The following is an 11,605-nucleotide window of genomic DNA, read 5'->3' as shown; positions in this document are numbered from 1 at the left end:
CCTCTGACATTTGGGCTGTTCTACTCACAGTGTCTTCCACTTCTTCCTCTGGAGATACATGCTCTCAGCCAGGCTGGTGTCATCTCATGTAGTGAGCAAGTACAGAGCTTTCATGTGCAAGTCAAGTGCAGCATCAACAAGACTTTTTCTACTACCTACTGCTTTAATAATACCCTCTTTGCTTCTCTGTGCTTTCTGGACTAAACTCTGTCTGTTGTTTGCAGGGCTAATCATTGCCTGAGTTGTTCTGTAGAAAAGCAAGTAGCCATCCTGTCAGAGATACCTGCAACCCATCTGCAGTCAGGTGTACCATGAGGAGAATGACTGCCTCTCTGCAGTCGGTCAATGGTTGCCTGAGACTCATCCAGTCACATTTAGGCTCTTTCAATAGATCTGTGGGCAAGTGTTCTTTCTGATATTAGCGTTGAAGCTGAAGCATATCTGCAGCTCTTTCTCTTCTCTAGTGATATTTTGATCAAACAGTATTATCTTTGGTAATTTGGGGGGGGGAAATCCTTTAACGTCCATTCCTGTTACACTGTCACCACTGTTTTACCAGTCTGGAACCAGCTGCAGTGGCATGTAAACAGTCACAGACTGCTCCAGGCTGCAGTGTAGGCCAGAAAAATCAAACATGGTTGAGCTGAATTTCTTTTTAATTTGAACCACATGTTTGGGTGGCCTTAAAAAAAAAAAAACAACAAAAAAACAAACCAAAAAACTCTAAGCAAAATGGGCAGCATTGCCTATTTTCTGTGGATTTGGGGTTACAGTAACCATGCTGGTAAGGCGTGCAGAGACGTCTGGCGCACAGCAAAGTTCCCCTTGGCAGGTAGGGCTTTGCAAGCTGGGGGCTCGTCGACTGATAGCGCGGCCGTGAGCGATCCTGAAGGCGGATCGGGCGAGCCTGGGTTTTCACTGCATCCCAAGTTTTGGGAGCCAGGATGGACCTGCTAAGGGAAGCAGGTGAAGGGTAGGCGAACCCACCAGGTCTCCGCTGCATCCCAGGTTTTGGGAGCCAGGACGGACCTGCTAATGACTGTGTAGGAAGCAGGAGAAGGGTAAGCGGAACCATAGTGTGTGTGGGATCCCATGTGTTTCTGTGTGACTGAGACGTAGCGTAGCTACGAAGCGAGTGTGGAGTCCTAATCCGCGGTTCCGTGTCTCCACGAGGGGAGCGCCCGGAGACGGACATTTCGGCCTGGTGGGGAAAGCAGTGACAATTTTGTTGAGTTAACTTGAGCTAAAAAATATTCTGATACAGAACTTCCATGTCATTTGGAAGTAACTCTAATTAATACCATGAATCTTATCTGGTAACATGCAGCAAAACTATTTCACTCTTGCTGCCTACTCTAGGCATAAAGGAATTTTTATATTGTATAAATCATAGAATGGTTTGGATTGGAAGCAACCTTAAAGATCATCTAATCACAACCCCCATGCCACAGGCAGGGGCACCTTCCACTAGACCAGGTTGCTCAAAGCGCCATTCAACCTGGCCTTGAACACTTCCAGAGATGGGGTATTCACAACACTATCAGGCTCCCCCTCTGGGTATTCTCCAATATGTCTCACTGAGTAATGGTCTGCTTCACTCCTATTGATAGACAGTTTCCGTGGAGTAACCAATTTCTGTCATTACCTTGAGCAGCAATATAAGAAGTTTCACTGCACTGTACAAGTTGAATTTTAAGTATGTATCCCCAAAGTTTTTCTTTATTATTTTCAGCTGAAATTACACACAAAATGATGAGCTTTTTTTCAAACAGTTTAAAAGGTAAGGTAAATATTACTGGATAAAGAAAAGAATGATGAAACCTTCAGGGAGACTGACACTAAGATTAATGGCTGAATAAAAGAAACTGCCTTGTACCAAAAGATACAGGACACTGACATTTGCTTTGATTGTCTTCATTACTGTGCTGAGACCAGTTGAAGTAACTGAAATTTCTCTTCTCACACTTATTTTCATTTTATGCAACTAAAACCACTTTTTTTTTTTTGAAAGCATATATATATTTAGCAATATGATAAAGTTCTACAATTTGTCAAATGATGGTTTATTAGGAAATTCCAAAACTTGAAATTACATTTTGTCCCCTTCTCAACTTCCAAGTTCTCTCTCAGAAGTTTTGACTTTAACCATGAGAGAAAGAATAAGCAAAACTTCAAACTTGCAAAACTGAAGAATGTAAAGAAGCTAAGAACAAAAATTATTGCAATTTTGTTTTCATCAAGATATTTTTGGAAAGCGGATTGCAGTTCTCAGTTCTCAAGGTAGTGCTGCTTTAACATGAAGGTGATGGTAGAATTTGTGCTAGTGGTGCTTCTGAGAGCATAGGCAGCCTCTCTGCTCACAGAGGAGCCCAAAACAAATGTGAGCAGCCAGAGAGAGCAGGCCTTGGCATCGGCTAGTGTGAGCCAGGGAAGAAAGTACTTAAATGCAATCCTTGTTAAAACTGCAGGGCTGTATCTTCAACAGAAACTGCTTATGCTTTGGGTTTGGGGATGGCAGTGAATATCATTTTCTGTGCATATATATTTCTTTCTACTCTGTTTCTTTTTGGCAAAACCAAACAAACAATACTTGTTTGTATGCTGCCAAGCTATTGCAATTTGTCTCTAAGAATTGGAAAGTTACCAGAAATGTGTGTGTAAAATATATTCTTGTTTACCCCAGGACCTAAGCAATTATAGGCTCACTATTTTACTGCCAGTTGTCCCAGAATTATTCCTGTGCACAGTTCAAAGACAGCTAGGAAACCATTTAAACAGTCTTAATATAATATTCCCACTACAGATTGGGTCCTCAGAAAATCAGAGCTATAGCAGTTTCATCTTTAGCACGCAATGACTGGAAGGCCTTCTGCTGCTCCTACAGTTCTGTCAAACGTATTTGATCAATCTTCATAACTTAATGATATCAGCTTGACAGTGTTTAATGATGATATTTAATGTTGTCTGATGGGTTTTCAGTAATATTTTCTCCAAAGTATCTAGACCAGTGGTAATAATAGATTCCTAGAAATCATTGTCTGTTACAGACTGCCTGATCAAGGAGAACCTGTGGATGAAGCACTCTATAGACAGATAGGAAAAGCCTCACGCTCGCAGGCCCTTGATCTCATGGGGGATTTCAACCACCCTGACATCTGTTGGAACGATAGCACGGGCCGGAACAAGCAATCCAGGAGGTTCCTCGATTGTGTAGAAGGCAAATGGCATCTTAGGGTGCATTAGAAAGGGAGTGGTTAGTAGGTCAAGAGAGGTTCTCCTCCCCCTCTACTCAGCCTTGGTGAGGCCGCATCTGGAATATTGCGTCCAGTTCTGGGCCCCTCTGTTCAAGAAGGACAGGGAATTGCTTGAAGGAGTCCAGCGCAGAGCCACAAAGATGATTAAGGGAGTGGAACATCTCCCTTATGAGGAGAGGCTGAGGGAGCTGGGTCTCTTTAGCTTGGAGAAGAGGAGACTGAGGGGTGACCTCATCAATGTTTACAAATATGTAAAGGGTGGGTGTCAGGATGATGGAGCTAGGCTTTTTTCAGTGATATCCAGTGATAGGACAAGGGGCAATGGGTGTAAACTGGAACATAGGAAGTTCCACGTTAACATCAGGAAGAACTTCTTTACTGTAAGAGTGACAGAGCACTGGAACAGGTTGCCCAGGGGGGTTGTGGAGTCTCCTACACTGGAGATATTCAAGGCCTGCCTGGACAAGTTCCTGTGTGATGTATTGTAGGTTACGCTGCTCTTGCAGGGGGGTTGGACTAGATGATCTTTTGAGGTCCCTTCCAACCCTTGGGATTCTGTGATTCTGTGTGTGGAAGACAACTTCCTTCTGCAAGTAATAGAGGAGCCGACAAGGAGAGGTGCTATGCTTGGCCTCGTGCTTACCAACAGGGAAGGACTGGTTGGAAATGTGACGCTCCAGGGCAGCCCTGGATGCAGTGATCACGAGATGGGTGAATTTGAGATCCTCAGGACAGTGAGAAGAGCGTGCAGCAAGCTCACTGCTCTGGACTTCAAGAGAGGAGACATTGGCCTCTTCAGGAGCTTGCTTAGTAAGGTTCCATGGGATATAGCCCTAGAGGGCAGGGGGGGCCAAGGCTGTTGGTTGGTATTCAAGGATCACCTGCTACAAGCTCAGGAGTGTTGCATTCCAACTAAAAGGAAGTGCATCAGGAGGGCCAGGAGACCTCCTTGGATGGATAAGGAGCTGCTGAGGAAAATTCAAATGGAAAAAGAGGCTTATAAAGAGTGGAAGTAAGGACAAGCAACCTGGGAAGAGTACAGGGATGTTGTCCTTGAAGCTAGAGACCAGGTTAGGAAAGCTAAGGCACAGTTAGAATTAAACTTGGCTACGGATGTTAAGGATAACAGGAAGGGATTCTACAGTTACATAGTGAATAAAAAACAGACTAAGGACAACGTTGGCTTCCTCCGGAAGCTATCGGGAGAACTGGCTACATAGGATTTGGAGAAGGCCAAGGTTCTGAATGACTTCTTTGCCTCGGTCTTCACTGGCAAAGGCTCTGACCGCAACAAACTAAGTCTTGGAAGGCAGACACAAGGACTGTGAGAATGAAGACCTTAGACCCACTATAGGAGAGGATCTGGTTTGAGACCATCTTAAGACCCTGAATGTGATAAGTTGATGGGACCTGATGAAATCCATCCGCGGGTCCTGAAGGAGCTGGCAAATGAAGTTGCTAAGCCACTGGCCATCATATTTGAAAAGTCATGGCAGTCAGGTGAAGTTCCCGATGACTGGAAAAAGGGAAATATAACCCCCATTTTCAAGAAGGGGAAAATGGAAGACCCAGGGAATTACAGACCAGTCAGTCTCACCTCTGTGCCTGGCAAAATCTTGGAGCACATTCTCCTGGAAGGCATGCTAAAGCACATGAAAAACAACAAGGTGCTTGGTGACAGCCAGCATGGCTTCACTAAGGGAAAATCCTGCCTGACCAATTTAGTGGCCTTCTAGGATGGGGCTACAGAACTGATGGACAGGGGTAGAGCGTTGTTATCATCTGCCTGGACTTGTGCAAAGCATTTGACACTGTCCCACACAACATCCTGGTCTCTAAATTGGAGAGACATCAATTTGATAGATGGACCACTCGGTGGATAAAGAACTGTCTGGATGGCTGCATGCAAAGAGATGTGGTCAATGGCTCCATGTCCGGCTGGAGACCGGTAACGAGTGGTGTCCCTCAGGGATCGGTGTTGGGACCAGTCTTGTTCAACATCTTTGTTGGTGACATGGACAGTGGGATTGAGTGCGCCCTCAGCAAGTTTGCTGATGACACCAAGCTGTGCGGTTCAGTTGATACACTGGAGGGAAGGAATGCCATCCAGAGGGACCTCAACAGGCTTGTGAGGTGGGCCGATGCCAACCTTACGAGGTTTAACCATGACAAGTGCAAGGTCCTACACCTGGGTCGGAGCAATCCCAGGCACAGCTACAGGCTGGGCAAAGAAGAGATTCAGAGCAGCCCTACTGAGAAGGACTTGGGGGTGCTGGTCGATGAGAAACTGAACATGAGCCGGCTTCGGTGTGCGCTCGCAGCCCAGAAAGCCAACCATACCCTGGGCTGTGTCAAAAGGAGTGTGACCAGCAGGTCGAAGGAAGTGATCCTGCCCCTCTACTCTGCTATTTTGTGCAGTTGTGGTGTCCTCAACATAAAAAGGACATGGAACTGTCTCAACAAGTCCAGAGGAGGGCCACGAGGATGATCAGGGGACTGGAGCACCTCCCGTATGAAGACAGGCTGAGAAAGTTGGGGCTGTTCAGCCTGGAGAAGGCTGTGTGGGGACCTCATAGTAGCCTTCCAGTATCCGAAGGGGGCCTATAGGGATGCTGGGGAGGGACTCTTCATCAGGGACTGTAGTGACAGGACAAGGGGTAACGGGTTAAAACTTAAACAGGGGAAGTTTAGATTGGATACAAGGAGGAAATTCTTTTCTGTTAGGGTGGTGAGACACTGGAATTGGTTGATTGGAGGTTGTGATTGCTCCATCCCTGGCAGTGTTCAAGGCCAGGTTGGAGAGAACCTTGGGTGACATGGTTTAGTGTGAGGTGTCCCTGTCCATGGCAGGGGGGTTGGAACTAGATGATCTTGAGGTACTTTCCAACCCTAACCTTTCTATGATTCTATGATTTTGTTGGCAGGAGTGACTTGTATCCATGTGTAAGCTCTGATGATTTCCTTTTAGAAGTACCTGTCTGTGCTGTATACTAAAAAATCGGATGAAACTGCTGGAAAACTCCAACCCACTTAGCTTTGGGAAATCAAATTGCTAAACTAGACCTCTTTTTTTGTTTGTTTTTATTCATGGCTTTGGGGTGTGTTAGTGAAGAGGAAAATTATACACATGGCAAAAGAAAGGGAAATTCCTGAAAAAATATCATTTTTCAGTATCTAGTGTCAGTATAGAATTGGTATTCATCATTTTAACCAGTGAATGATATTGCTACAAACACCAATATCATGAATATGATGTTTGGTCTTCTACAATTTTTGTAACTATTTTTGCAAGCATCTTCACGCCTGTTCCTATCCCCAATCCTTAGGTCAGGTGCTCCCTTGCAGGATCCTGTGCAGCCAAATGTCTTCTGCTGTTCCTTTTGCTCCTGCTGTCTTTTCCTCTTTCCTCTTCTCATTGCCCTGTCCCTTTGGTTTGTCACTTTGCTTGTCCTTTCCCAACAGAAGTTTGCGCTTTCGCTCACCGCAAATCAAACATGAAACTAAGAAAATAACAAAATTACACTGAGATGATGTTTACCATGATCACAGTGTTCTCAGTCCTTTGGTGCTCTTGCTTTATGCAGTGGTTTTGCCTCGTCTATTTGCCTGCAGAACTCACACTGGCTCTTATTATCTGTTTCACAGTGATTTTTGCATAACAGGGCCCTATCACTGTGTCCCTGGGCATGACTGCAATGAATATAATAAACAAAATAACTTATCCACTTTCTTCCACTTGACTGAGCTTTCTTTTTCACTGTCACTTCTCCACTCATAATGCATGAAGATGGGTCTGAGTGAAGAATGTGTTTTTTACTACATTTAAATTATCTGTAGAAAAAGCCAGATGGGATATTCCAAATGTAGACAATAAATGATGTGCAGAGGAGGCTTCCCTGGGACTGTTTCAAATCAGTAGCAGTACAACCCTTAATTCAGGACTGCAAATTAGCTTTCCTTATCTTCTCAGCACAAACATTTGGAAGGATAATTCTGTTCACCAGGTCTTCTGTTTTTAAATTTCTTCAAATTCTTACCCTTTATATGACATCATTACAGCTTTTATGGATAAACATGTATTCTTTCACTTCCTTAGTATGGGAAACACTAGCAATACAGCCCCATTTTAGCATGAATACAAAGGTTGTATCTTAGGAAAAGAGGCATCTATACTACAGTACTCTATTCTTAGCCTAAGGTCTAAGTACATACCACAAAAAAACAGTAGTCTTTGAAATTTATTGTCAGTGGGCCTGAAAATATCCCAGAGGCACTATTCATTTTTGGCTTATATGTCTCCCCTCTCTGTCAGCTGTGTTGGCTGCAGTTATTTACACATCTTTAGGGAGAAACAGATGTCAGTAATAAAGGCCATAATAGAGCTGATTCAGTTTTTAGCTATTAGCCAAGATCTGCAAGCAGATATCTTGATGATACTCTGCATTTGCCATGATAAATCTGAAAACATTTAATGTGGAAAGGCTTCAAGAAAATGCAGTTATTTCTAGAGAAATTAACAGTAAGTGAACCGTAATCATATTCAAAACCATTTTATTTTCCCTTTGGCAAAGGTCCATGTTCACCTTCTGAAAAACAATGGTATCACCTAAGGACTGTGCACATGCAGGGATCCTCCCTTTAAAATGGCATCAGTGTGAATTCCATTGTGGTGGGGATTTTTGCACTCTTTTTTTTTTTATTTTTTTTATTTTTTATTTTTTATTTTTTATTTTATTTTTATGAGGGATGGAATTGTAGTGAGAAACATCAGTTTCACATAGTTTGAATAAGTAATTATCATACTCGGTGCATACCAGTGTTGTGTTGTGTGGGTTAAATATCGCAGGAGATCATGGAAATATTACCAGAAACAAATTCAGTTTTAACAGTGTGTTTATTCTCCTCCTGGGGCTCAAGTCCTCTGTGAAATGAGGCCTCTGTCAGCCAGCTGCAGCAGCCATCCAAGGCATTTACTTGGGTTAAGCGGTAAGTTGAGACAAGCGTGAAGTAGCTCACTGGCTGCTGCTGGCCCTGAGATGGAAGCTGCAGAACCAAGGTAAGTATCAGCTCTGCTGGCTGCCTTGGAAGGAGCTGCAGCCAAAGCCCAGGGCAAGCAGAAAGGGTAAGTCAGACTGTTCACTACTTGCCATTAGTATGAAAAGTGCTGCTGCTGATCCCTGCAAGGCAGTAATCACATGCATTCCCCACATGAAGCAAAGTAATCAACTGACAAAGTGATATCATCTGAGAAACCATTAGCATTCTAACGACTCTTGGAGGTTTCGTTAAAATCGGTCACTTACTAATTGTTCACATTACTGGAAATTTGAATAAAATGTTGTAGGCTTTTTCCATGGTTGAAAAGTTAGGACACCCTCTTCCCTGTATTCTATAAACAAAATTAAAAATAAAGAGTAATGCATTTTTCTCAAGAGGCTTTAAGACCTCCATTTGCAATCACTCCCTTTGCTATTACAGTAATCCCAGTACCAACATTTCACTTTTCTTTCTCTGTACCTCCTTTCCAAAGAAGCCACCACAAACCCAAACTTTTTTAAGTGTGAAGTCTATTACCTGTGCTTCTCTTGGCAGTTCCCTGAGTTTTTAGATCATACTTCCTGATCAGGCTATTTTCTGTTAATTAGTTTTGCTACCTCACCATCATTAGTCAGTTGTGCTCCCTGATAATGACTTCATTTATGGATGGCCAATAACATGGAAACTGAATAAGAGAGGGCTTGTTCTGTGAAACAGGGTACTGCAAAAATTCCAACAAGAAGAGGGAAAATTGTTAATGTAATACAGGTTTTATAAATTTCGTGATTTCTTCAGAATTTTGGCTGGCTCAACTTATCTCTGGATGAGACCTAGCTCCTTCATAGCCAACTTATGATAAACTTCTTTGGAAATATTCTTTCTGCCTCTCTACTTCTCACATCTGCGCCTTTTATGTGTCCAAAACATCAGTTCCCAGAGCACAGGAAGGTCCCTTGAATTGTAAGCTAGGACAGCTCTCCCCAGCCCTACACTGGAACATAGTAGCCCCAGTGGGGCGTGAGGCAGGATGTCAAAGGAGTCTACCTTGATATCTGGTGATTCAATAAGCAAACTGACGTAGGGATTTCTGGGTACCTGGAAAGACATCTCTGTTCAATGCTCCATCGCATTAACTATTAATGCATTAATAATCAATAAGGTTTTTTTGTAATATTCACACAAATAATACAGATACGCTCATCAATTTTCACAATCACATGTTTTGTTTGTTTGATAATGGGGTGTAAAATCTTTGTAAGCCTGGAAAATACACTGTAATTTGCCTGAAATGCAGTCAATTTCTTCTGTCCTCTTATACTGTGTGGCACTGTGTGATGCTGTCCAGTTGACTTCTCCAGCTGTTAGATGAAATTTCAGTTTGCACTGGCTTATCTGCATTATCTGGCTCCAACTCGTTCTGTGGTGTGTTTTTGATAGTGTCCATCAAAATAAATCTGTACCCTTAGGCAGCAAATGAAGATTGATTGGTGCCAAATACATTGTACATTTACAGGTAGTGAGTGGGCTGTCAATGCATGTTAATAATGGAGAATTGGTTGTTAGGGAGTAGGAATTTAATAATGCCTGGAAACTATCTGCTAGCAACAATGCTGGAAATACATAACCACATGAACTGCCTCTCCAACTGAGAGCTGTCTGGCATGGATTACTAGAACTTTTTTGTTGAGACTATTGAAATTGAAGTATCTTACATCTTCTGACATATACAAGCTGTCCATGTATCTTGTATCTGGTATGGGCAGTGAAATAAAATTCCTTCAATGAATCTAATACTGAGAATTGTTGTGTAACTATCTGACCTAATGAAAAAATACCATAGTATATGTGACACAAACACCACCAACATGCTTCATCCATAGCCTGTCTCATGAGCCAAGTTACTGTACTATTTCCATGGTAATTAAGACTAAACTGTGCATCTACTCACCCCAAATAACATCTTAGTTTGCCAAACAGATCTTTGACAGACTGTGCTACTACAACCTATGCTGAGTGGTATGTTTTTGCCCACTTGGTGTTCACTGCAGCAAACTTATCTGAGAAGCAAAGCAATACAGATTATACATTTCATTAGCACAGTCTGGACCTTTAGATAGTCTGGAAGCTTTATACTAAAGGAGTCTTTTTTTTACCATAATAATGAAATGTAGTCACTGACTGTTTTTATCTGTTTGTGTAGTGTCAAATTTAATAAAAATGCAATTATTTGAGACAGGCAGCTTCCCTGGAAATCTGTTTCAATATTCAGGTAATCATATCATGTCGTCTTTCACTGTCAAATCATAACTGAAATCCATGGCATACACTTCCAACCTACAAAAGGATTGGGATTCCTAAAACTACACTGGATTTGGAATTCCACATAGCCAAGGAAGCGCATGCAGCCCTTGTTATACCACGTTTGCTGCTGTTATGCCCTCTTCAAAATAATTCCCAATAACTTTTGAGGATGTGTCTTGACAGAAGCAACTGGGGAAAACATGCACCAGAGGGGGAGTTAGAAGGATTCTAGTTGGAAGTTTTGTTGCATATCAGGAATAAGGATTTCTTTCTAGTATTTTGGTTGAAAAACAAATAAAGGCTTCCGGTGCTACATTGTGACTGAATAACGTTCTCTTAATCAGTGTACTGCTTCAGCTATTTTTATCACTAAAAATATGCTATGTCTAGGCATGGATAGCAAGTGACTGGATATTTATTGTTATTTTATGATGCAGCTTCGCTTACCAGGTTGATAAAAAACATGCAGCAGGTGTTGTGATATAAAGGTGGTCCTTTACATCATAAGCAAGTTTAGTTCAGAGCCTTGACCAACGAAGAATTTTCACTGCTGATAAGTTTAATGAAATACAGGCTAAGCTTCTTATGCCAGAACACAGTTTTTTTAGTAAAAAGTTTAAATCCTACAGTAATTTCTACAACTGGAGTTTAAGTACGAACTTTCTTTTTAAATGCATTAATTTAGTAACCCACTAACAGTTTCTAAAGTACTTTATTTGAATTCTACTACTTTTTCTTTAAACAAGGTCTCCTTTTTGCTACATTTGGTGAAATTCTATTTGTTCAGTTTTCATTGATCCAAAGTATTAAATTCCTCTTTTTACTTCTTTTAAGAACTTTTTTCCATTCTTTCAAAGTATCTTCAGGAGCTACGTATGCACTCAGATAACTCAGAAATAGATTCTCTTAGAACATCTGTCTTGCCATGAGCTTGCTCCTCAGTATAGGCAAAGTGGCTTTGACTCACTTAAAAAAAAATATGTCTTAGAGGCTGTGTCATGGTTTAAACCCAA

Source organism: Lathamus discolor, chromosome 3, assembly GCF_037157495.1.
Source record: "Lathamus discolor isolate bLatDis1 chromosome 3, bLatDis1.hap1, whole genome shotgun sequence".
NCBI lineage: Eukaryota > Metazoa > Chordata > Aves > Psittaciformes > Psittacidae > Lathamus > Lathamus discolor.
Note: the sequence above shows the minus strand (reverse complement) of the source record.